Source organism: Stenella coeruleoalba (genome assembly GCF_951394435.1).
Source record: "Stenella coeruleoalba genome assembly, chromosome: 9".
In the NCBI taxonomy this organism is placed as follows: Eukaryota; Metazoa; Chordata; class Mammalia; order Artiodactyla; family Delphinidae; genus Stenella; species Stenella coeruleoalba.
In genome coordinates this window covers 78372596-78400047 of record NC_137155.1, presented here as the reverse complement: position 1 = coordinate 78400047, position 27452 = coordinate 78372596, and the positions used below count along the sequence as shown (strand labels likewise).

General features: G+C 37.3%; 1 pseudogene across 1 annotated transcript in view; it reads right to left on the bottom strand.

Moving 5' to 3' along the window:
• Positions 1–11490: 11490 nt before the first annotated feature.
• LOC307191749 (hyaluronidase-3-like) overlaps positions 11491–27452 on the bottom strand; it is a 57299-nt pseudogene continuing 41337 nt past the window's right edge. Inside the window, exons 2-4 of the transcript in view lie at positions 21635–21685; positions 16030–16119; positions 11491–11932 (exon numbers count right to left, since the gene is read on the bottom strand). The product of the transcript in view is annotated as a hyaluronidase-3-like (transcript). The remainder of the gene's footprint in view (positions 11933–16029; positions 16120–21634; positions 21686–27452) is intronic.

Genomic DNA, 27452 nt, shown 5'->3' with positions numbered 1-27452 from the left:
AAAGGGACAGAGAGGTAAGAGAGAGGGTCTTGTAGGGCCTTGTTGGGGCTATGGCTTTCACTCTAAGTGAGATGGGAAGGAGTTGAGAGAGTTTGGAGAGAAGAATGACACTGTCTGATTTGGGCTTAACTGGATTCCATAGGCTGCTGTGTTGAGGCAAGCATGAAAGTGAAAGGGCACAAGAAAGAAGCAGCAGGAAGCCTGTAAGGAGGCTCTTGTCATAATCCAGGACAGAGATGACAGTGGCACGATCCAGTTATTTACAAGAACTTCACAATATTTTTAATAATCACCAACACAGAAAAATAATAAGATTATAAAGCTATAAATTAATCTTACTAATTTTGTTTTAATTTTGATTACAACTCTAAACTTCTGTTATACACAATGTAGTTTTTTTTTTCCATACAGCATGGTGATTCTTACTAATCTTTAAGATTAGAGGGAATACTTTTGGGAGTACTCCCCAAAAACATACACGTTCATCTCTTAATATTAATGTATTAGTGGAAGGAATTAATTTTCCAAGTCTACAACTCTTCTGTTTCTTTTTTTCGCGATATTGGGATTTGTTTTCAAAACCTTTAGGACTCCAAGTGTCTTCCCCTAAATCCACAAGGGTTTAAAAAGGTATCCTGAAGGTCATTATCCCCATTTTTATTGGAAATTTAAAAACACAATGTTTTATTTCCAAAGCTTTAAGGAAATTACTGACTGAAGTGATATTTTGTTGCCAATAATAAATATATATGCATAATTTTTTTTTTTTTTCAGTACGTGGGCCTCTCACTGCTGTGGCCTCTCCTGCTGTGGAGCACAGGCTCCGGAAACGCAGGCTCAGCGGCCATGGCTCACGGGCCCAGCCTCTCCGCGGCATGTGGGATCTTCCCGGATCGGGGCACGAACCCGTCCCCTGCATCGGCAGGCGGACTCTCAACCACTGCGCCACCAGGGAAGCCCTATATGCATAAATATTTATCAGAATGGAAAATAGAGCAGAGCTGCTGAGTTCAACTCAACTCTGTAGAAATAATTGTTAACCTGCTTTCTCATAAAAGCTTATTAGAGAAAAGGCCAATAATAGGCTTCCATTTTTTTATCTGAAGAATGTTATTACCTTAGTCTGACTGTTAATGTCTTATCCTGGTGGTTCTTAAGATCTTCTCTCATGAAATATCAATATTGTAAAAGCTGGTGCTAAGTGTTCCAGCAGAAGAAAAAATATAGTTTAATGAATAGAGTTTTTCCCATACATTTTTCTTAAAAACTTGATGCCTATTGGTTTACAATATAATATACTATATGATAAGATTTCTTTAAGTTCCACAATTCATCATTAGGTACTAAGTTTTATTATAACTCTATTTCATGTCATAATCAAAGAACACTGATGTCCCTCCATCTGAACAAATTTTAGAACCACTGGACTACCTTGATTGTACAAAACGGCTTCCCTTCCTAAAAATGAGCTTAAGTTTTGTAAGTATATAAAAATGACTATTTCAGTGTTGCTTGTGCTAATGGGAAATTCACTCTTCGGTGTGAAAGGCCACATTTCTTATGAAGCAAGAGCATTTTAAAACTTGAAAGAGAATGTAATTGTCTTTACATAAGCGTATATACTTAGTCTTTGTCAAGAAGTATTACTTCTCTTTTAGGACTTGAAATTTCTTGCAGCCAAGATCAACAGCTTCTAGGAAAAGCACACAAAGTCTTAGAACCACATTTTGAATAAAATGTTCCCTCTGTCAAACCATTTTTAACTAAGCTCCTTAAAATAACATTAGGTTGATTTGAATCCTCAGTTTTCTACTTGAAGTTTTTGAACTGTAAAGCCATCTAGTGGTCTGTGAAATGTTACTAAGGTTTTTTTCAATGTCCATAGTCAAGATTATAACTTAAAACACCCTCTACTCCCATAATATGACCCAAGCCATTGACCGGAAGAGCTGGGATACCAGGCAGGGTAAGCAGACAGAAACTAGGAAGCTGGGGGTGGGTGGTGGTGAGGCCGAACCTCAGGCCTAAGGACTACAAGGATATTTAAATAGGAGAGTTTGATCTGGGTTCTCTAGATACCAGATCTGAATGTCAGGGTACAGACTGGAGCGGAAGGGCAGGCACTTGAGAGGAAAAAGGTTGTGGCCAGGTCACATGGTTTTCTCTTAAGTAAGCATGGCTTAATTTCAATTTCTGCCTTTGTCCTGACAGGAATAGCTTGGAATCTAGGATTGGCCTGGTTTTATTAACAGCACCCATTCTTCTGTGGGAGCATACATATTTTAGCAAGGTAGGAAATTTGAGCAAGGTGAAATGTGCAAGCACTGGCTCGAAACTCTCTGTAATGAAGAAAGAATAAAGAATGATGGTGCATTCCTGGTGGAAACAGAAGGCAGAAAATTTTTATCTGAGTGACAAATGCACAAAACCTCTCACCTGGAAATTCTGCTTCTGTGTTATTCATTGCAGCATTGCCTATCATTTCCAAGCTGGAAACAAATGTCTATCATTAAGGGACTGGTGAAATAAAGCATGGCTTTCCACACAATGGAATACTATGCAGCTGTAACAAAGAACGAGGTTGCCTTTCCATGTTGATATGGATATTCACCAGATATCATAATTATTCTTTAAAGTATATATTTGTTTTATGTATATGTCTGTACATATACTTAAAATTCTTAAAAAGCTAGATATGTATAGAATGCAGCCATTATTTTTCTAAGAAAGGGATATATATATATGTATGTGTATATATGTAATATATATATACAAATATATATATTACATATATATGTAAATATGTGATCTGTGCAGTAAGGAATATCTCTGGAAGAATTATGATTGCATTACTTGCCTCCAGGAAGAGGAACTTGTGGCTGAGGGAGAGAAACTGCAGGGGTAGGATGAGATTTGGGGGAGGAGGAAACTTCTGTTGGGATTTTGTACTATGTTGATGTAGCAGCTATTCAAAACCATTACTCAAATTTAAAAAAATGAATAAAATTCTTTGGAAAAGAAAGAAGATGTACATTGATTCTGACTATAAGGAATCTGGCATGGCTTCCTAAACAAGGTAACATCTGAGTTGATTTTACTACAAAGATCATTTTTTTATAAAGTTATTTGAGAAAATGGTATGCTTTTCTGCAACAGGGCAAGAAAAAGACCTTTTCAGGAAATAAGAGAGGTTTTATTTTTTGTAGTTGAAGTAAACACCATCAGCCAGAGATTTAAGTTACCACTCTATGCTGTCACGCGGATATTAAGAACTAAGTATAGGTTGTTTAATTATCTATGGTAAAGGAAAACTAACAGTGGTTAATGGTTTAGGAGATGTTCAGTAGGAACACAGAAGATAGGCCTAAAGAAATTGATTAGGGCTTCCCTGGTGGCGCAGTGGTTGAGAGTCCGCCTACCCGTGCAGGGGACACGGGTTCGTGCCCCGGTCCGGGAGGATCTCACATGCCGCGGAGCGGCTGGGCCCGTGAGCCATGGCCTCTGAGCCTGCGCGTCTGGAGCCTGTGCTCCGCAACGGGAGAGGCCACAATAGTGGGAGGCCTGCGTACCGCAAAAAAAAAAAAAAAAGAAAAGAAATTGATTAGTGTTATTATGCACCACAAAAGGCAGTGCACAATACCACTACATTACTTATTACAAGTGGGAAAATAGGCTGTAGGGTAATAGGCCTTCTCTGATTGCAAACAATGCAAAGCTCTAGCTATAACAGTAAAAGCATTTGGAGGGATTTGATATGAAAAAAATGCTTTGATCATTCTTTTTATTTCCTTGCCTATACGTTAATTTTGGTGATTTATCCAACTAATTTTAAATAACTCAGGAAGTTGCATTTTACCCATTCAACTTCAGATCATTTTTTCTTGTGTTTTCTTAAACACTTCAATTCCAGTGTATTTTATCCAATAGTACCTTTCTGACAGAAATTAACTTCTGACTTCTTTTTTTAATTCTTCAATGTTTATGGCATTATTTTTATTTTTTATTCTTCCTCACACTTCCCTATTATAAACCCTTTCTCAAATCATATTTCTTTCTTTGAGTTCTATCCAACTACCCTGGTGTGTTTACAACACAAAATAAGGAGATCTCAGTGCAATATAACAGAAGCCAGTATGAAGCAGAGGTTACTGGAAAAAGCACACTGGAAAAAGTTTCATTGTCTCACCTATTCAATTTTTATTTATATTGTTTTAATTTGCCTTTATAGCATATCACAATACTGTCTTTTGGGGGGGCAGCAAGGGTATGATGATAAATGATAGCATTTTATATATGCAAATATAGTACTGACATCTATCCCCTGTCTATGAGCTGAAATCTCAGTTTTTCAAAATTATACTTGTGAACTTAAATTCCACTTTTTAAATTTATGAATATAGGATAGAATCTTGCCCACCACCCCTTCCTCCACACCCCTCTGCAACTTTATAGCCCTCTGGCTGACATTTTCATAAAAGACAGATTTTCTAACCAAGATGGCAATCCCTCTGAATTGGATTGCTCTCTGGACATCTCACCACTATGGTCTCGCTTCCTGATACTCAGTTGATTCATGCCTGAGTTTGCAGTGCCCTTTGGCATTGCAACTAATGTTCCCTACCTAAAATATCCCTTTCAACCTTCAGTAAACTTGGTTATAAACTGTCAAACCCATTACAATTAAGCAATCTGAAAAGACTGTGGCACATAAAAAATTAAGAGCTGGCAAAATTATGTTTGCATGTACTTTTCTTCACTTTTCAGGTTTGGATCTAGGTATGCTTAGCTACCTAGATATCTCATATCTCCTTCTAAGTCTCTAGGCTTCCACTTCAGGTACACCTGCTGGATGTATGATAAAATTTTTGATGTTGCAAGTGAATGTGCTGGTCAGCCTGAGCTCCACCAGGTTTTAATAACAAATAGTATGTATTATCGTGTAACCAAGGAATTATGCTTTATTTTTTAAAAATTTTAATAAACTGTTGAAACACGAAATATAGTAGCTAACTAGTCATTAATTTGTATGAATTTGGAAAAGATCATTACTTGATCTCTACTTTGGTTGCCCTTTCACATGATATGAGAGGTGTGTTGTACTTGGATATTAGTAAAGAAAGTTGAGTTTCTGCATTAATTATAGTAGCATATACTAACCATAAATGTGAAGTAAATGCTTTTTCATACAATGAATTTTTAGTTCCTTAAAAAGTTTACTCGTTCATGACCATTAATTCCACGCAGTTTAATTATACAAACAATATAACTTGAAAATATTTTGAAATAGATTTTGGTTTCCAAATGTAACCTTGACAGAATCTCTTAATACAATAAGGAAATCTGGAAATGTTCCAGTCATGGGTTCTGGGTTGGACTAAGGATGCACCAAGGTTGTTCTGGGATACCGATGATAAAGGCAGAGCAATTCCAGCCTAGGACAGTAGACAATTCTTGAACCACCCAATATAATGCATCTAAGAAACAGTGTTCCTTGAAGAGTGGAATTTGTTTTTTTTTTCAAGTATACTTGATAAGAGGGAACATGGGATATATTCATTTGGATCTATTATGAACATTGGACCAATGCTTAGGTGAAAAGCTTCCCTCTGTGAAAAAGACAACTGGAGATTGTTCCTGTTAGAAATTCATAGCAACTGCAAGTCTATTATATGTAGAAAAATTCAAGGATGTGCTAACCTAAGGAGAACTAGATTTCAACAAACAAGTAATTATAGATGATGATGTAAATATAACTATAACTTTAATTACTGAATTTGCTAAAGTTTTTCCCAAGAAAGAGTCAGGTTCCCATAGAAGTTTATTGCTAAGAAAATATGGTACATATTATGATTCTCAAAAACATTATAAAGGACATGAATCCTGAATCTCTGCACGTGAGTTTTTTATAAATTGTTATTTTTAAAAATTTCCTTAACTTCACCATTTAACACCTTTTCAACTCTTTGCTCCTGACTCTACCTAAACATTAAGAATCTATGAATAAATACTTCAACAAGGAACCTTGTTTCTGTCATCAAACTGAATTCAAATTTACAGACAAGGCTGAAATAAATCATGTGACTAAACTCTCTTAAGTAAATCTACAATATAAGTATTTATTAGTAATATGAATATCTTAATTAGTAATGGCTCTAGATTAAAGATTGTTGTTCAGGAGCTGGCCATGAAGGAGTTAGAGATAATCAAGTTTCATTGCCTAAGCTATGTTATTCAACTCATAATTTTTCAAAAATTTCACTTTACCTTTGGTGTATGTAGCCACCAAAGTAGATAGCTTTTTTCTCCATCTTTAGGCTATTTCTTGACTTTAAGATGTACTCTCTCCAATGGATTAAATGATTTAAGATTTGTCTTTCTCATATTGTTTTGGTAGTTGTTCTTTCTTTTCTGGAAAATCTAAATCTAACTATCTTTATGTATATATATGTTTACATCCTCTTCCCAATTACTGATTTTGTTATTTGAAGTGCCTGTTGATTTTCATCTCTGAATATTCAGTCCCTTTATTAGTATTTGGAAAGAAAATTTAAAACATATTTTATGACCAAAAAAATAACCATCTTCTGAACCATTTTAAATGTCATATGTTTCCTAAAAACTGCAATACTTGTTCCAAATAACAGCCCTCTAATACTATCCAATACAGTAGGTATGATAACTATGTAACGTATCTTCTAAAATACATTTTATTAACGATCATGCAAAAATAAAATCTTTATCAAATAAAGAAATATACTTATATGTAAAGAAAACCATTTAGGTATATAAAGTTAGCTTGAGGGACTCTGCACAGCTATCAGTTATAAAAAATATTAAAATTGTGGGTCTCTCATAAAGCCATATGTTCTATGGCTTATCTACAGTTAGTTTACTAACCTGCTTCAAGGAATACATTCTGATGCTATTGTATTAAGGATTAAGTATTAGGTTATGATAACACAATATACTGCAAAAAGCTGCTTTTCAGAGAAATTGTTCATATAGAAGAGAAATGAAACAAGTCTCAAATACATATTAATGTAAGAATCATCCTCAAATACAAATTTATAATAAAAAATGAACTGGAATTTAAGTTATATCTGTCAGCGACAAATGTACTTTTTACAATGTTAGGTTCATAAAAGCAAGTTCACATTTTGAAAGATAACTGAATTTGGAAACTAAATAAAATAAGTTAGGACAGAAAAGAAATCAGGATATTCCAAGAAATGAAACAAAACTAGTTTTCTTCTAACTAACTCCTCTGAGAAAGCATGTTTCTAAAAACAGTCCTCAAAAAATTTTCAAACAAAACAAAAAGTGTATTTTACCTTTGCTTTTGTTTGCTGCCCGTCCTTTAGTCACCTGATGCAAGCAGAGGTTCAGTGGCAAAAGGATGCCCTATGGCTGTTCAGAGAAACATGTCATTACAGAGGTGACTCAGTCCTCCAAGTTAAACTAGAGGCTGGCATTACATCTCTTTATAACCAAAGTCAGACTCTCTTAAAAGCACATTGGTATAAGTGACCATTGTTTCTGAAAATACCCAATTTAAATTCACTGACCTAAGAAGGAAGAAAGAAAACTTTGATTGAGACTTTAGTTGGAGAATAGAGGTAAAAATAACCATACATTGGAAAGATTTCCTAGGATGTGCTATCCTTGATGATAATGGAATAATTAACTCTTAGTAGCGTTTTAGTTATCATACTGAGTAAATACATTAATCTACTAGAACCACTGGTTCAAGATGATAAATTGAGATCATGTATTTACTGTGTCATCTGCAGTACATGTCCTTAGAAAAAGTACAGTATAAAGCTGAAAACAAGAAGAGGTGACATGACTCAAAGATCGAAAATAGATTGAATTGAATCAGAAATTTTTAACAGTAGAAATTTACTTTAGAGGTATGAACTGTCCCTTCCACTGGAGAAATAAACCTTAGGTGCAGCGACAACAGCTCCAAAAAATGCAAGTGCATGGGGAACCAATTATCTGAGCAATCAGTTAAAATATTGACTCCAGTATAGCAGAACCAGTCAGACCATTCAACTTCCCAGAGTATGGAGCACGACAAGTAAGAGAGCCATGTGACGCCAGGACGCTGAAATATAGAGAAAGACCTTCCCAGGTAGGGTTCAGAGTGTCTGTGAGACCCAATACAAGAGCAGTGCTGAGCTGGGTATAGTTGGGTCTCCCCAGTGGGCACAGAGGGCATAAAAAGGTTTCTCAGCCCTCGAGGGAATTACACTCCTCTTCCAAGGTAATTTTCTCCTTACTCTGATGATTGTGAGTGTTCCTACCAACCTGCCTGTTTTCTGCTCACATGCCCCAGATGGAATCTTACTTGTCAGCGTGCCTCAGCCCCTTTCACAGTCTACAGCCCATTCTCCCATTCAACATAGAGTCCTGTTGAGTAAATATACCCAAACAAAGGCAGGGGGCTGGCAGGGGTTGGGGGATCCCTATGACGGTTTGCAATCACTCTGTTCCCCCATAAATATAAATGGATAGCCAAGGATCACATACACACACAAGAAAAGAATTCTTTGGAATTAAAAATACGAGTGTCAGAATATTGTGAAGACTAGACTAGCATTCCAGAAGAAAAAGTGGGCAAATCCATAATACAAAACAAAAAAGACAAAGGCTTAGAATACATGAAAGAAAAGCAACACTGAGTATAGATCTAGAAGTGCTAAGATCCATCTCATAGTAATTTCTTAAATGAACAGAGAGAATGAAAAATAATGAAAGAAAATTATCCTGAGCTGAAGATGGGAGTTTGAATTAGGAGAGAAAGCTAGGCGGCTTTGTAAAGAATATCTCCAATATACAAATAAACACAATGACATGAATTTACTAAGGACCAGAAAGTATGACATACTGCTACTGAGATGAACACATACATTCTTTCTGATTTAAAAGTTAATGGTGTGGAACAATTACAAGACTGGAAAAAAGCAAGTATCTCATCAAAAAGTTTGTGTCCAATAAAGGGTACTGTGATTTTTTTTAACAATTAATGGGAGGTAAGAAAGAGCACTGCCCTAGACAACAGACAAAGTATCATTGTTCAGGTAATTCGGGAGCGAGATGGGCACTCTCAGGGTTTCTAACAGGTATTACCAATCATCTTACAAGGTATGTTTCATTTACTAAAGTGGTTTGTAGTATTTATAAGATATTTTGATTACAGTGTATCCTTTATTAATGTCTCTTGGAGAATTATCATAAACATAGTAATGGAGTTTAAATTTCGATCTTTTATTTAAGAAAAATAGAGATGTATGTGTTTGTCTTTGGATTAGACATAATTGATGAGTTTTTATGAGACAGTTTACTAAGCACTATGGTCTGGAAACCCAAAGTTATGCAAGTCAAAATAAATAACAAAAATTCAATGTTTTTCATAATCTGTTTTTAACCTGAGCAGATTTTTTTTAACAAGCCAAAATTTTTGAAGTATCTGTTGTTAGAAATGTGGCATCCTTTGGTTTTAAAACGTTTCTTTTGCTTGCTATTAAATTTAAGTGAAATAAAATATAACCTTTTTTATTTAGAAAAAGTTAAATGATTATTTGTGGGGAATAGAATTGGGGGGTCCTATTTTCTTCTATGTCTTTTCCATACGTTTTCCCTTTTTCTTTCATCTACCTTAATCCTGCTTATGCCTTGACTATTTTGGAGGCATGTTAGTTTAAACAGTGGAAAGCAGTGATGTGTATGCCATCCTTTATATATTCACTGATTAGTGGGTAAAATTGGCTATACCTCTCAATATCTCTGTATCTTATTTCCTTTATCTTCAAAATGGTGATAATATGTATTAATATTTGCCTTTGCCTGCCTTACTGGAATCCACTGCATATCGAAACTCGTATAATAATCGTTGAAAAACTTATCACTGTAAGGATAGAAGGAGCTATTCTTTTTCACTTATCATGGCTTAGCACCAACTTTTTAACAGTTGTAGAAACATTTCTTGCTTGGGCACGAGAATCGAATTACTGTAATTGCAGTCTTGGTGCAGCAGGATACCAACAAAATAGGGGAACTTACAAATAGCCCCCAATTTAGCTTACTATATTTCACTGCCTCTTTAAAGTTACTTCTCCTGAAAATGAGAAAATAGACAAACAAATGAAGTTTGAAGCTGAGTGTGATCTACCTATCAACGTTCTATATGGCTGGATAAAGTACCAAGAAAAGTCTAATATTTGGAAAGTTTCAGGCAGGAAAACATCTTCCCTAAACTAGGGAGGGAAACGGTATTTGAGATAGTATAATTTCTTTTGAATCTTTATGAAAGAAAATGATCTGGATTACAAGTAGGTCAGATCAAGTCATCATATGAATTTTTCAAATGACTTGCCATGCATTCAAGACTCAAAGGAAATTGCTTCGATACAGTACACTTTAATAAACCAGCAGGTATCACATCAAAGAATTTCCTATACAAATTCCATTTATGGGAGTCTAATAGGGCTTACCTTCTGATACTGATGATTGCCAAATGAATTTCTAAGAGCCCTAGAGATACTTTGGATTAAATTGAGCCCTACAGCACTCAGTATAGATTCCCTCTTGCCCCATGACTTGGTATCCTGGGGTCACTTGTATCATGTAGGATTTCCCAATTGTTGGAACAGAAACAGCTATAACACAATGGTCGCCTTCTGTAGCTCCCATGTTATTGTACGTTCCATATCTCACATGACTTTATTACCAATTTCTCAATTTGCTATTAGCAATCAGAGTCTCAAAACTATCGTAGCAACATCTAATCATAATAGATGCTCCTGTTGCTGTCCAATTTAAGTGTATATTTATTTTTTTAAAAAATAATAAAATGTAGATAACATCTTACTTGACCCATTTTCTTCCAGAAATTTCTCTTCTTTTTTTAAAGTTACCTTCACTCAAACTCTTAGTTCAAATAGAGTCAGTTAATGACCTGGCTCACTCTTCATCCTGCATCAGCCACAGTGGCCTTCTTGAGGCCCTGAAACCCTCCAAATCTGCTTCCACTTAACGACTTTTGCATTTGCTCTTCCCTAATCCAAGAATGCTCTTCTCAGACACATCTGTGATCTGCGCCTCCTGCCTTCAGGTCCTCTCATTAGGCAGCCACATTTCACGACCTTAGATGTAATTTCCAGAGCTCTCCCACACTCCCTAATCCCTTTACCCTGCTTTGTTAGCCTCCACTGCACTTAGCACCATTTGATATAAACGTATTTGTTTATTTATTATAGTTCATTTTCCCACAATAATTTAAGCTCCCCAAGGACAGAGACTTCGGTACATTCACATCCTTATCCTTAGTGCCTCGCATGAAGTAAGCACCCAATAAATAATTGCTCTATCTAATGGCTCTATGGAGCCAATGAATACCTTTATTTATTTATTTATTTTACTTTAAAGCCAACAGATATTTTAGAAGTAGATTGAAGTTAAAGAAAAAAAATCAGCATCTCCTACCCTTCAGTATTTCAAGGAAATATTGACGTAGTCGTAGGGGGTAAAAAAAAATCAACAGAATCGCAGAGAAGGTCATGCAGAGAAACCGATAATTTAAAGTTAGCCATAGGAGGCTTATTCTTCCTTCTCAAGACATCCAAAGAACGTTGCTGGCAAGACTCTCCATGCCAGCCATGACAGCAGTGACACACAAGCCCATCCTTCATGTCCTTTATCGTCTTCAGTTTATTGGCTGGAGAAATGATGACTCTCAAGCTCTTACTTAGGGCATATTTCTTACTGCTACTTTCAGGCATATGCAGATAGGAGGAGGATTCAGGTGCTTTTCGAACACATCTTCCATTATTATGACATAGACTTTGCAGAGTTTGGCTGCTGTTGTCACATTAACAGCATAACGGTCCAATGGCCCTTGAATGAATTTTTGCACAGACAAGCAGGTCTCCTGTAGGAAAAACAGAGATCTATTCAGATCACTTTCATAATGTGATTCCATTATCCAGGTGGTATTTATTAATACCTGAATTTTATATCTGGTAAGGCTGGGAAGAAAGAGCGTTTCAGTGATTAATCATTTAAATGATAGACTAAGTCCTTATAAAGTCCCATAAGTGATGATCCATGCCTTTGATTAGGAATACACTAACGAACCAATTTCAAACCATTTTCGGGGGAAGATGATTCCACATTTTTCCACTAGAGACTATCCTTAAAGAGGTATTTGTAGTAACGCTTTACAAAGAAAATCATTAACGTGGGTTTTTTTAAATTTAAATTTAATTGTGAAACAATTTTGATACTGATACTTCATCTATGTTAATATCAGGTCAGATTTTTCTAAGCCTGCCAAGTTCTCCCACTCCTCTTCTTACCTCTGCAGAGATAACCGTCCTCCTGAAGTTGGGGGCGGGGCGTAGTCCTTGCATCCATCTTTTTATAACTTTACTACATATAAATGTAATTATGAACAATATGTAATATTATTTTGCGTTTTTAATTTTTTATACTTTTCTTTTTTCTTTAATTAATTAATTTATTTATTTATTTTTGTCTGCGTTGGGTCTTCGCCACCGCGCGTGGGCTCCCCCGTGCTGTGACGAGCAGAGGCCACTGCTCACTGCGGTGTGTGGGCCTCTCATTGTGGTGGCCTCTCTTGCTGCAGAGCACGGGCTCTAGGCACGCAGGCTTCAGTAGTTGTGGCACGCGGGCCCAGTAGTTGTGGCTCGCGGGCTCTAGAGCGCAGGCTCAGTAGTTGTGGGGCACAGGCTTAGTTGCTCAGTTGCTCCGCGGCAGGTGCAATCCTCCCAGACCAGGGATCGAACCTGTGTCCCCTACATTGGCAGGTGGATTCCCAACCACTGCACCACCAGGGAAGTCCCAGTGTGTTTTTAAATGTTTATATAAATTTATATTATTTGGGATATTTTATTTTATACAACTTGCTTTTCAAACAACATTCTTGAGATTTTTTCCCCCATGTTCATACATGTAGCCCTTTTTAATAAAAAAAGTAGCAGTGATTCAGTTTCATAGTATAAATATATCATCCATTATTTATTCATCAGTTGGGTTGTAGGAGAGTCTATAAAAGATCATTATTTACAACCAAATACCTAAGTCACTTGTATAGCATATAGAAAGTAAGGTTGTCTTCCCACAAGTCTATGGTTGGGTGCCATTGATGTGTCCACAATTTTGGGCTTTAACACTAGGACACATTTCCACCTATGCATGATCACACTGTGCGGCTAGAATGGGCTAGCCTAATTGAAACAACATCATCAGCTAACCCAGAATAAGCTGGCTAGAATCTTCATCAATGCCTGCCTTGATCCATAAAGGAAGGACCATGGGAAAATCCTAGTAGATTCAATAAACATCAAGTGTGTTTTCAACTAGCGCGTCAGTTATTTTGTATAAAAAACTCCAATTAATTTAAAACAGTGGGATAGTTTCTCTGGGAGAAGAGGCCCCGGAAATGTGAATCCATCTAATAAGGATTTAGGGGTTCAAATGCAAAGTCATAAGGCAGAATAAAGCACCTAATGGCAGGCAGTTGAACAAGGATCACTTGGGCAATTACAAGTTCTGAAAATCCTGTGTGTAATATTTTTGTTCAAGGCACATTCAGTCTAGGCCAGCTTCATACTATATTTAGGAAAAAATGTCATTTTTAGTCAGGGCAAGACTCCTTATCTGAGGCATCTGAGGAGGTTTCTAGGACAGATGGAAAAAATAAAACCAGGAAACCATAGAATAAAAAAGAAAGGAAGAAAAAGAAAGAAAGTGGGGGGAGGAAAGGGGGAGGAAGGAAGGGAAAGAAAGAGGAAGGAAGGAAGGGAAAGAAAGAGAGAGAGAGAAAGAAAGAAAGAAAGAAAGAAAGAAAGAAAGAAAGAAAGAAAGAAAGAAAGAAAGAAAGAAAGAAAGAAAGAAAGAAAGAAAGAAAGAAAAAGAAAGAAAGAGAAAGGAAGGAAGGAAGGAAGAAAGAAAGAAAGAGAAGAAAGAAGGAAGGAAGAAAGAAAGAAAAAAGAAAAGAAGGAAGGAAGGAAGGAAGAAAGAAAGAAAGAAAGAAAAAAGAAAAGAAGGAAGGAAGGAAGGAAGGAAGGAAGAAAGAAAGAAAGAAAGAAAGAAAGAAAGAAAGAAAGAAAGAAAGAAAGAAAGGAAGAAAGAAAAAGAAAGGAAGGAAGGAAGAAAGAAAGAGAAAGAAGGGGGAGGGAGGAGGGAGAAAAGAAAAGATTGCGGGGAGACTGTAATCAAAGAGAGCATAGAACACAGGTAAACCCAATCAAGTTCAACTGGGGCATCCCCTGTTCTGTCCCAGCCCTCTTCCTTGAAATTCCTTCTTCACTCATCTTCCAGGATGTCACACTCTCCTGGTTTTTCCTTATCTCACTGAATGCTCCTTCTTAATCTCCTTTACTAGCTCTTGCTCAGCTTCCCTACCTCTTAACCCTGGAGTGCCCTAGGCTTAGTTCTTGGACCCCTTCTCTTCTCCAGCTATACTCTCTCTGGATAAACTCATCCCATCTCACTGCCTTAAACAGAACTCCCAAATGTGTATTTCCCAGACTTTATCCCTGACTGACTGTACACCCATCTGCCTGTTTGACATCTCCACCTGGATGTCTCACAAACAGTTCAACCTTAACCTACTCCAATCTGATCTCCTGATCCTCTTCCCAGCCTGCTGCTCTGACAGCCTTCCACATCTCAGCATATGCCAGCTCCCTCTTTCCAATGCCTCAGGAGCAAAAGCTTGGAGGTGCAAGTTTTGTGGGTGTTGGGAGTGTCCCTAACCAAATCTCAAGGGCCCCTCATGCAATAAGGAGCCAGACCCTACATGGCAGCCATGTGCAAAGGTCTTCAAGAGACAACAACAATTATAAACGTCACCAAATAAATAAAAATTACCTTGCCCAGCTGTCTCCTCTCCACCCTAGTCTCCTTACCCATCCTTGAAGCAAATGAGCAACAAAATTGATGGTGCTCCTCTTCCCTATAACTGAAACCCAGGCTTGGGGTGTGGGGAGGACAAGCAAGAAGTTTTAACCTGGAGAATAACAACCACCACCTATATGGCACTTACCATGTGCCAGGTACTGTTTTAAGTGCTTTACATGTATGAATAATGTCATTCTCATAACAGCCCTATGAGATAGATACTATTATTTGCCCCATTTTACAGATAAAGAAACTGTAGAGATTTGCTCAAGGTCAAATGGCTAGTAGGTAGCAAAAAGTGAACACTGGAACCCAAGCAATTCAACCCTCCTGCTCTTACTAACCCCACCACGCTGACTCGTGCAATGCCGAACGAGAAAGACGTGGCTGTTTTTATATTTCGTGAGACTGGATGTTTTAATACCTGAAAATTGAACTATGTGTTAATACCTAGAAGTGAGGAAAAACTGTGGTTTCAGAATTTTCACTTAGGTAGTGTGACAGGCCACCAACTGAACATGTCCAAAGTCATCTGTGGAAAAATAATAGAGTTATTCCACGTGAGCATTTCTATCAAGAGTAGATTGTTAATAAAGTTTATATAAATATATTTTTCCTCCCATGAGCATTTCTATCATAGATAATCAGAAAATAAAGAATCACTTTTGGAGAATCCATCCTCCATGTGGATGAAAAAAATATTTATTTTTAAAGTTTAGTATTCTTTCTTTGCCACATATATATTACATCATTTAATCTACCAAAATTCTGGCAAAGTTGGTTTTATTTCAATCCTTTTTTTTAGATGGAGAAATGGAGTCTCAGAGAGGTTAATTAACTTGTCCAAGATTACACCCCTAGAATGTAAAATTTGAATTCTCACTTAGGGTTGTCTGATTGGAAAACTTGTGCCCTTTCTACGCTACTACCAGCAACAGTGGCTGGTACAGAGTAAGTGCTCAATGTGAGTGCCTGTCCTCTTTGCGCTTTATTAAAGTCAAGTGAGTAGATAATCTGCAACCGTTTGTCTCCAACCTGAAAAATTAAAAAAATCAATATCTAGAAGACCTCCAAGATGCTGACGGAGTAATCACTGCTTACCTTTGAATCAGAATATTCATATCCTCCCCACAATATTATTCCTGCCGTCCCCAATGCTGCACTCTCACCAACTGCATGTACTAAGTCCTCCTAGAAAAGAGAAGGATCACAAGCGGTTTGCGCCAACCATATTTAGTCGTTGACAATTCAGTAATTCTCAATCCATCAACTGTGGTAAAGAGCACATTGATAATGTTATCTTTGTGTCTAAAACAAAGGACTATAGAGCAGAATTGGAAAGGGTAATTCTGCCTGGGATACTGACCTGATAAATATTTATGATGCTCCAGGCAATATTCTAGACACTAGGAATATAAAAATGAAATAGATTCCAGTTCCTGTTCTTGAGGGAGTGCTTTACTGTGATGATTGAGACAGACATATATAACTACAGCGTAACAAATTAAATTACATATTAGCACCAACAAGATATATATAGATTAGAGGAAGTGCTTAATGCTGCATGGAAAAGTCTGGGAAGACTTCCTTCAAGAGGTGAAATTTTAGAAGGGTCTTTGGAAATGAGTATAAATTGATAAAATAGACTAGAGAGAGCAGAGTTTTATATCCAGAAGGAAGAAAAATGGCAGAGGCTCATATGTACGAAAAAGCATGATCCATACAGAGACGTGCCAGTAACTCTTACGGTAAAAAGCATAGGGGACTTGGGGAGAAGTAAAGGCATCTGAATCATTGTATATAAGTAGGATCCAAATACAAGTGTCTTTTATGCTATTTTATTTTATTACGCTATTTTAAAGTCCTAGGGTTTAGCTACAAGAAAGTTTTAGTACTGGAAGACAACACATTTGCAACTTTTTAAAAATAAATTTATTTATTTTATTTCATTTATTTATTTTTGGCTGTGTTGGGTCTTCGTTGCTGCACCCAGGCTTTCTCTAGTTGTGGCGAGCAGAGGCTACTCTTCATTGTGGTGTGTGAGCTTCTCATTGTGGTGGCTTCTCTTGTTGTGGAGCACAGGCTCTAGGTGTGTGGGCTTCAGTAGTTGTGGTGCATGGGTTCAGTAGTTGTGGCTCGTGGGCTCTACAGCACAGGCTCAGTAGTTGTGGCACACGGGCTTAGTTGCTCCTCAGCATGTGGGATCTTCCCAGATCAGGGATGGAACCCATGTCCCCTGCATTGGCAGGCAGATTCTTAACCACTGTGCCACCCGGGAAGTCCCCATTTGCAACTCTGATAGGTATTTTTGGCTGTCACAAAAAATCCTATTGGAGGGGGAAGTCAAGATGGCAGTCAGGGACCCCAAATAGGAGATGATGGAAACTGTTCAGTGAGAAAAGATGAGGGCCTCAACAAAGGCAAGGTCAGTCCTTGTAAAGCAGAGGAGACAGACTGAACAGTTATTTGGAAATTAAGATGGATAAGTTTTAGTTACCTACTGGGTAATGGAAAGAGAGGGGAGGCAGCCAAGTGACTCTCAAGTTGGGTGACTAAATAGATTATAATTCACCAAGATGAGAAAGAGAGGAGGTTACATTCATGATTATAGACCAAGAGTAAAGAAGCAGGAAATAAGGAGAGATGAAAGACAGAGGGAATGATTGACGGACCATCTGCATTCTTTCCTTCCCTACAAGGAGTGGAGAATCAGAGATCCAGTAGAAAGGCAAAGTGTTCAAAAGCCAGAATGAGAAAGTGGCCATGCTACAGCAAAGCTCCTCTGCATTGTATGAAGTCTCTACTAACACTAGTACTTGTGTTTCACAATTTGTCGAAGTAATGAAACAAGAAAGAAAATCATTCTTCCATTATACTAACTAGTATTCTGTTCATTAAATGAAAATCAAGTCTCTCAGTTAAATTGAGACACTGGAAAGAAAATATTCAGCAGAGTTGGTTTTAAGTGATTTTGTAATTATAATTATGAAGAACATAATGATATTATGATAACATAATAAATGTTACTTAGACAATAAATGAGAAAGATCCATACTGTTTGTTGATATGTGAAAAATGAAAAGCAACAAGATAGTATTAAAACACTTCAATATACTATTACTCAGGTAATACTAGAGTTTTAGTCTTCTGAAGTAGAGCTCATTTATTTAGCCCATAATTTACTTCCAAAATCAAAAAGTACCAAAAAATGGGAAAGTTATGAAAAAGACTTTCATTAAAATATGGCTCATCTCATTCTCTCATTTTCTATCAAGACAAACTATCTGCATGTATTATTATTTTTTTCTTCTCAATATTATTAATAACATATTTTATCTGACACACTGTAGCAACTCAATAAATATTTTTTGAATGAATAAATATAACCTAGTCTTTTTCCCAAAAGGATTTGAGAAAGTGACATGATTTGAGAGATCTGTTACTTGAGGAATAACTTATTGAGAAGACTTTGGTAGGCATGACTGGTGTCTTCAAATACCTGGAGAACTGACTTTTGAAATAAGGATTTGATTTATTCTGTGTTTCACGAGAAGTTAGAATTAGAACTAGTAGTGGTATGAAGTTATCCAGAGGCAGAGTAGACTCAACATACTCAAGAACTTTCCAGGGATTAATACTGTCCCCATAGGGCAGTTTTCCTTCTGGAATGGGGAGAGCCCCATCAAAAAGTGCTAAAGCAGGTAAGAAAAGATCCATGTCTGAGTGAGAGGCGGGTTAGAGACCTCTGAGATCCTCCAACTTTTTGTCATGGTGCTATGTTTCTTTTCCTCCTAAACTTATTGAATGAACAGCTGGACTTTGGGAAAATTAAAGACTTCTGCTCTGTGAAAGATGATATCAAGAGAATGAAAAGACAAGCTGAAGACTGGGAGAGAATATTTGCAAAAAGCATATCTGATAAAAGATTATTATCCAAAATCTACCAAAAACTCTTAAAACCCAACAACCTGATTTTAAAAGGGAAAAGATCTGAATAGACACCTCCCTAAAGAAGATATGCAAAATGCAACAGCTAATTTGGAAGACAGTTTGCCAGTTTTTTACAACGCTAAATATACTCTTACAATTTGATAGAGAAATTTTGCTCCTTGGTATTTACCCAAATTACTTAAAAACTTATGTCCACACAAAAACCTGCACAAGAATGCAGCTTTAATCATAACTGCCAAAAGTTGGAAGCCGCTAAGAGGCCCTTCAACAGGTGAATGGATGAATAAACTGTGGTACATTCAGACAATGGCATATTATTCAGCCTTGAAAAGAAATGTGCTATCAAGCCATGAAGTGCATATTACTAAGTGAAAGAAACCAATCTGAAAAGTATTCTCAGTATATAACCTGCTGGAAAAGGCAACGGAGACAGTAAAAAAAAAAAATCAGTGGGGCTTCCCTGGTGGCATAGTGGTTGAGAGTCCGCCTGCCGATGCAAGTGACACGGGTTCGTGCCCCGGTCCGGGAAGATCCCACATGCCATGGAGCGGCTGGGCCCGTGAGCCATGGCCGCTGAGCCTGCGCGTCCAGAGCCTTGCTCCACAACGGGAGAGGCCACAACAGTGAGAGGCCCGCGTACCGAAAAAAAAAAAAAAAAAAAAAAAAATCCGTGGACTTCTAGGGCAGTGAAACTATTCTATATGATACGACAATCGTGGATTCATGTCATTTTTCAAAACCCTGATGTTGTAAAACGTACAACATCAAGAGTTAACCCTAATGTAGACTGTAGACTTTGGGTGATGATGATGCATCGCTCTACGTTCACCGACTGTAATGTACCGTTCTGATGCGGGATACTGACAGCGGGGGCGGCTGTGCATGTGTGGAGACGGGGTGGGGGGAGGTAGGAAAACTCTTTCTGCTCAGTTTTGCTGTGAACTTAAAAATTCTTTAAAAAATAAAATCGATTTAAATGGGAAAACATTGACAAAACTGTGTTCATGGGAGCTATATTTGCAATAGAGAAAAGCTAGAAACAACATACATATGTGATCAATAAGGAGTTTGTGAAATATATTATGAAATATATTACGTGGTTCCATTAAATAGCATGAAGTATTTCCCAGTTTCTCATCATCTTTTAACTTTTTCTCTTGTTTTGCCATGAAAGCCCTCATAAGACAAAAGTCAGGTTTAAAGATTCAATTATAGATTGATACTTCTCAAGTAAACATTTCCTGCTTCTCCCTGAAGCCACTCCATCCCCTCTTCCACCCTGAAGGAGCCAGCAGCAGCCTAGTATTTGGAAGAAAGACAATGGAGAAGAAGCAAAACATACCTCCCTTCTCTCATGACAGATATGTTCCCAAAGGATTTAAGCCAAAGAAAAAAGAAAAATATTAACTTTTTTAAATTGAACTTTGAATTTAACTCTATAACGAGTGACCAAAGTGTTAAAATCTGGTCATCGCAACTAGGGATCTGTGGATGATGCAGCTCTGAGAGGTTTGGCCTGATGTTCAGTTTAAACTGATGCCATACGCTTCAGTAAATTGGGGTTGTCCAATAAGTAGCGAATGGAAGGGCAATGGTCCCAAACAGTAATGAGGAAACACCTGCTCCTTCCCTGTCCAATGGGAGGTGACAGGTGAGAGAGAAAATAACCATCAATCAAGAGGGCTTCAGGGAAACAAGTCCAGGAGGTAGACAGTGGAGATGATTGTACAACAATGTGAATGTACTTAATATCACTGAACTGTACATTTGAAAAATCATTAAAATGGTAAGTTGATTGTATGTTTACTTTGCCATAATTAAAGAATAAACTTAAAAAGAATGCTGCAGGGGAAGCAGAAGACTGCCAGTTTTCTGTTATATCAAGAAAGTTAAGTGACCATTCAGAAAAAGAGATGTATGATCTAGGGGATTTTCTTGACGACAGATTTTAAATTACAGAGGATATAATGGACAGGTTTGTCAGGTCAGGGAGGGATGTGAATTTGGCTCCATGACAGGGTATAGAGGAAAATACAAGCGATAAAAATAACCTGGGAGTTTGGGCTTTATGTGTTAAAGGCATGATGGAATGCATTCTGATGGAGTCCTAAAGGGAGGTAAGTCATCAGTTCCAATTACAGCCTCCTACTTGTCATTAGTATCTTAGATATTCTGTAGTGAGAAGTATTGGGAAGGGGACATCATTTTGCCAATAGCATTCAGAGTTCTGTGGGCCTCACTTTCAATTCTGCCCAGGACAGTGTCAAAGGTGAAAAAGATGTGGTTTAGCTTTTTGTTATGCATGTTCTTCAACTAAAATGTGAACCAATTAACATGGTTCTAAACACACACGTGTGTGTGTGTGTGTGGTGTGTGTATAGAGACATATATACAGATATATATGTCTATATATATCTCCAAATTCATATGTAATTGGGGATTTCATTCTTTCCACTCAATGACAGTAAACTTTGTGACGTCTCCCAGATAGATATGTTTTTTTACATATGATGAAATCAACAACCACTAAGTTCATTATGATAACACTTAATTAACTTAGGATCCAGTAAAAAATCACACTGCCGTTTACAACAACTTTAAACCAACAAAGGTTTATAATAACATCATAGAGCCTCTTACAATGTGCTGTGGGGCATTCCAGACATAGGTGAAATTTTCTCTCAAGGCATGTCTTGTTTGCATGAAAGTTGGAGCCCTGTAGAAGCCACATGGCATCAATAGATTTATTTTTTACCTGCAGGTTACTTACGGTTTTGATTTTCTCAGAGAGAGCCATAGTAGTTTTCTAAAAAGAAAAAGAAAGGAAATAATGATTAAAGCAGATTTGACTCCATAGAGCATCTGTTCAAATTCACCCATATTTCCAATTTGTAATAAAATGATGTCAGGTCAAATTCAAATTATTTAAATTCCCCTACAAAAAATTAATAATAAAGGAGTAAAAAATTTTCTATAAAGCTTATAAAATACAGACTTAGACTTTGGTTTGCTTACTTACACAGATTGCCATGGCATTAGAGCCACGTCAGTCTAATGACCTCAAGGACACTGGAACAGGAGTCCAGACGTATTTTCTGATCTTCACTGAGTCTAGGACTGTGGGAGAAAATATGAATCTTCCCTGCAGATAGGTTTCCAATTTGTAAGATCTGTCAGATGAACTCAGGCTCCCTGAAAGAGATTCGGCTGGAGCGGGTACAAGAAGAGTATAGTATTCTTGAAGGGTAGGTAGATTGAGGTCCAGCACCCAAAGATTGGAGGGAACAGGTACAAGTACAGTGTGATACTGGGCTTGACCATCTTCTGACCCCTCTTTGTCTCCTCCCTTCAAGAGCTTGACTGCTCTGGATAAAAGAGAACAATGATATAGAAGAAAGCACTGTGATTCCTACTGCCACAGGGACCTATAATTTCCCCGTGGAATTAAAATAGCAAGCTTCTCAGATATCTGGGGAGAGATAAGAAGATCGCTCTTTCGAGGAGTGGAGTAGATTGGTAGCCACACAGAAAAGGGGTTGGACAAACCCCTTGAGTGAACTGTGACAAGGGGTCATAAAGTCTGAGCAAAGGACACTGGAGCAGAAGGAATGCAACGTGCTGATTAAGTCAGGATCTTTCTTCTCCCTTCCTCTAGGACTCCTCAAGTTACAAATTGGAGGGGACAGAGTAAAGTATTGTATAGCCACATGAGGGGGTCTCAGACACTGGAGTTTGTGTATTATTACACATGTGAACCATTTATCCTCAATGGTGGGTAAAGTCAGGAAAAATATGTGAATAACCACACTCATCACATGTTTCTTTAGGAAAAAATTGTCATGTCATATATGCCATTTACTACTGTGCTTTATTCACATCAGGTGGGTGGTGGCTTGTGAAGGTAATCAGCCTGGCTATAGGGGGGGAAAGCTACATTTTCTTAACATGTATATAGTATAGTACGAGTAAATTATGAATTACAGTGTAAGGGTATATAAATAACCAACAAATTATACGAAGTTGAATCATTTCTGTAAGTTAGACAACCCAGAGTGCCACCTGAGTTCAAAACATGAAGATATCAAATGTGGTTAAAAGAAGTCTTGATAAGCTTTGAGCTGGAAGTGTATTTGAGGCTTGAACTTAAGCAGGATTTGAACAGGTTGAATTTGCAAAGGGGCTCCAGATGGAGGGAAGAGCAGGAAGAAAACTACAGAGGAAGAGAGACAAAGGGCCTGCGCAAATGGTAACACACGCTGCTTTGCGAGGTGTAGATAGCTCGAGGTGGAGAAGTCTAGCAGGAAGTTAGGAATTTTTCTAGAAGTATAGAAGTGGGAATCTTCTTTGTTGAGGAGGCGGTTGACACAAAGGAAGAAAATATCTACAGGCAAAAGGTGAGACAAGAAGATTTTGGAAATCACCTGAAAATTGAAGAAGGAGAGAAAATATCCACTAACAGAAGGAAAAAACAAAAGCCACGAGAGAATAGGGAAGTCAGGACAGTGTACCCAAGGATAAGAGTCCACAAGCATTTAAAGAAGGTAATGAGCTGTGCAAGATGAGAACCAAGAAAAGACAACTTGCTGAGGCAATCAGATGCTGACTAATGACCTTCAGTATAGCAGTTTCAAGACAGTTAAGGGTTTTATGAGTGAATCCACTTAGTGAAGGCAGCATTCTTCCTCAGACTCAAGTGCAGTCTCTGTGTCCTCTTGATGTCTCTCCCTAGAGATCCTTCAGCTAGAGTAAAGAGAGGATTCCGTCTCAAAAAAAAGATGCCTGGATGGTTCAGGCCTCTTGACTCCCATATACTCAACTGAATTTACTCCTGAAGAGGTAAAAGAACAAACTGACACTATATTTAGAGTCATAGTAGATAATCAGGAGCTTGATGTCTTTTAGTCCTGAAATACTAGTGGATTTAAGAGATACGGGGAATGCTAGCTGATATAGTAGTATACGACTGTAGATATTTCATAATCTAAAAGATATATTTGGAACAGTACTGCATCTTTCTTTGTGTGTGTGTGTGTGTGTCTGTGTGTCTGTGTGTGTGTGTGGTACGTGGGCCTCTCACTGTTGTGGCCTCTCCCGCTGCGGAGCACAGACTCCAGACACGCAGGCTCAGAGGCCATGGCTCACAGGCCCAGCCGCTCCGCGACACGTGGGATCCTCCCGGACCAGGGCACGAACCCGCGCCCCGCATCGGCAGGCAGACTCTCAACCACTGCGCCACCAGGGAAGCCCTGCATCTTTCTTTTTTATTTATTAAGCCATCTTATTTTTTCAAGCAGTTGAAAATAGGCATTTGTTAATGTTTAGCTTTGCTTTTAGTATCTTTTGTTTCTGTCTTTAAAATTAAAGATTCAATACCATGGAAAGATCTATAGGCTGCTCAAAAGTGACATATACTCATTGGCACTCTTTTGTAGGGAAGTCTTTAAAAGATGAAAAACAAAAACAAAAACTTCCCAACTTGGGCTCCACAATTTGGGTTAGATTTTAAATTTTAGATTAATAATAAATATAGCTCAAGAATACACAAAATAAAGTAGGTTGAACTTGATTTGCACCCTTAATGAGTGCAAAAAGGCAAAAGCTAAATTTAAATTTTATTAAACAGAGGATTCTCAGAAACAGAGAAGGCATCTTTTGATGATACGTAAAAATGAGAAGAAAGCTTTCCTTTAAAAAGAAGTTTCTACCTGAAGACTTTGAAAAGATTTACAGTAGAGGGAGTTGTAGTGAAGACAGAGATATTTTTTAATTTAATTTTTCAAAACTCCACATGGATATTGAAAATTAGAATTATCAAGCAAACATTTATCATTTTATATAATATCAGAACCTTCTGCAGCAAGCATCTGGGAAAATCTTTATTTTTGGAAGTATCAAGTATTACATTGGTTGCTTTGGCAGTGGTTGTACTTGGAGATTACATGCTCAGTTTTCTCCCAGACACATGAATCTCCTCCTCTTCTGGGGAGGGATAAGGGAAGAGGCAGAGAAAAGATAAAATTGTTTCTACCATACTATTCTGGAAATTTCTTTCCCTTCAAGACACAAAAACCGTGGAAAGAAATGTGCTTCTCCAATACATGTCTATAGGGTGATGAGATATTTTGGTGTGCTGGGGACAGTCACAATTATACCCATTGTCCTAGGTTCTAGTGCACCTTTTATTTCTCAGTTTTGCTCCAATTTAGAAAATAAATTATATGTACACCCTACATATGTAGCAATTGCCCTATATAGACTCAAGAGAAGTATAACACAGATCTTTCTCAGTTTACGGTGGATTAAGTCTCAATAAGCCCATTATAAGTTGAAAATATTAAGTTGAAACCACATTAATCTACCTAACCTACTGTACATCACAGCTTAGTGCAGCCTCCCTTAAATGTACTCAGAACACGTACATTAGCCTACTGTTGGGCAAAATCATCTAACACAAAGACTGTTTTGTACTAAAATGTTGAAATGTCACCTGTAATTTATTGAATACTGTAAGGAAAAGAAAAAAACAGAATGGGTGTATGGGCACAGAATAGTTGTAAGTGTACGAGTTGTTTATCCTTGTGATTGCGTGGCTGACTGGGAGCTGCAGCACTGCCGCTGCCCAGCATCACAAGAGAGTATCTTAGGGCAAATCACTAGCCCAGGAAAAGATCAAAATTCAAAACTTGAAGTACAGTTTCCACTGGATGAATATTACTTTTGTATCATTGTAAAGCTGAAAAATCATGGAACCACCCTAAGTCAGGAACTGCCTGCACCGAAAATAGGAATTTCAAAGATTATGTTTTCAGGGATCATTTCTGTAGTTCATTATGAGAGAAGTTTCTCTGAATGTGCAGAGCACTTGAAACTCTGAGGAAGAAGCTTAGTGTTCTCTCCTGAGTGTGAAGCTGGTTCTTGGTGTTGGTTCTGCAACTGCCATTGGCCACTGATGATCATTCTTCTCTTCCTTTGGGAGAGCAAGAGGAAGAGGACACTGCCTGAGTAAAACAAACAACAAAAAAAGAAGTTTCAAAGTACTTTCTAATTAACCTACAAACTGGAGGAATATGAAATTGCAAAAAAAATTATAAAATCAAAACAAACAATAAAATTGGTGACATCAGTCAATATGATAATTTTATTTATTAACTTTATTCTTTATTTATAAGAGTTTAACGGCTTAGAAATAAGGGTAGGGTTTTTTTTAATTTGAAAATTTAACTATAGAATTATTAGTCATCTTCAATAAACCAATTTGTACTTTTTTACTCTTTCTCCTCATGAGAGGAAAGGCTTCATGTAATTTTTGGCTCAAGTTAATGAGCACACTGAAACATCTCATCTCTATTTAAGAGCATGTTAAGATCCATTTATATAGAATACACCAAAATTTCTTTTCTGGATTAATAACTACCAGTGCTACCCCCGAACCAACTCAATTCCACTTAAATTTAAGAAACAATAGTTTTGGACTCATAGATTGATGGAACAGAATACAGCCCAGAAATAAACCCATACATATATTGTCACGTAATTTATGAGAAAGGAGCCAAGAATATACAACGGGGAAAGGACAGTCTCTTCAATAAATGGTGTTGGGAAAACCGAACAGCCACATGCAAAAGAATGAAGTTGGACCATTATCTTTTACACCATACACAAAAATTAACTCAAAATGGATTAAAGACTTGAATGTAAGACCTGAAACCATAGAACTCCTAGAAGAGAACAAAAGTAGTAAGTTTCTTGACATCCACCTTGGTAATGATATTTTTGGATTTGACACTAAAAGTAAAGGCAACAAAAGTGAAAATAAACAAGTGGGACTACCTCAGACTAAAGCTTCTGCACAGCAGAGGAAACCATTAACAAAATTAAAGGCAACCTACTGAATGGGAGAAAATATTTGCAAATCTTATATTGGATCAAGTGTTAATATCCAAAATATGTAAAGAACTCACACAACTCAATGATAAAAAAACAAACAATCTGATTTTAAATGGACAGAAGATCTGAATAGACATTTTTCCAAAGAAGACATAGAGAAGGCCAACAGATATGTGAAAAGACAATATCACAAATCATTAGGAAATGCAAATCAAAATCACAATGAAATATCACCTGACACCTGTTAGAATGACTATTATGAAAAAGACAAGAAATAACAAGTGTTTGTGAGGAGGGATGTGGAGAAAAGGTAACCCTTGTACACTAATGGTGGGAATGTAAATTGGTGTAGCCACTGTGGAAAACCATATGGAGTTTCCTCGACAATTAAAAGTAGTACTATCACATGATACAGCAATTCCAATTCTGGGTATTTATCTAAGGAAAACAAAAACACCTAACTTGAAAAGATATATGCATTCCTATGTTCACAGAAGCATTATTTACAATAGCCAAGATACGGAAACAACCTATATGTCCATTAATGGATAAATGTGATACACACACACACACATATGTATACATAATGAAATATTATTTAGACATAAAAAGTGAAATCTTGCCATTTGCAAAAACATGGATGGATCTTGTGGGGATTATGCTATGTAAAAACAGAGAAGGGGGCT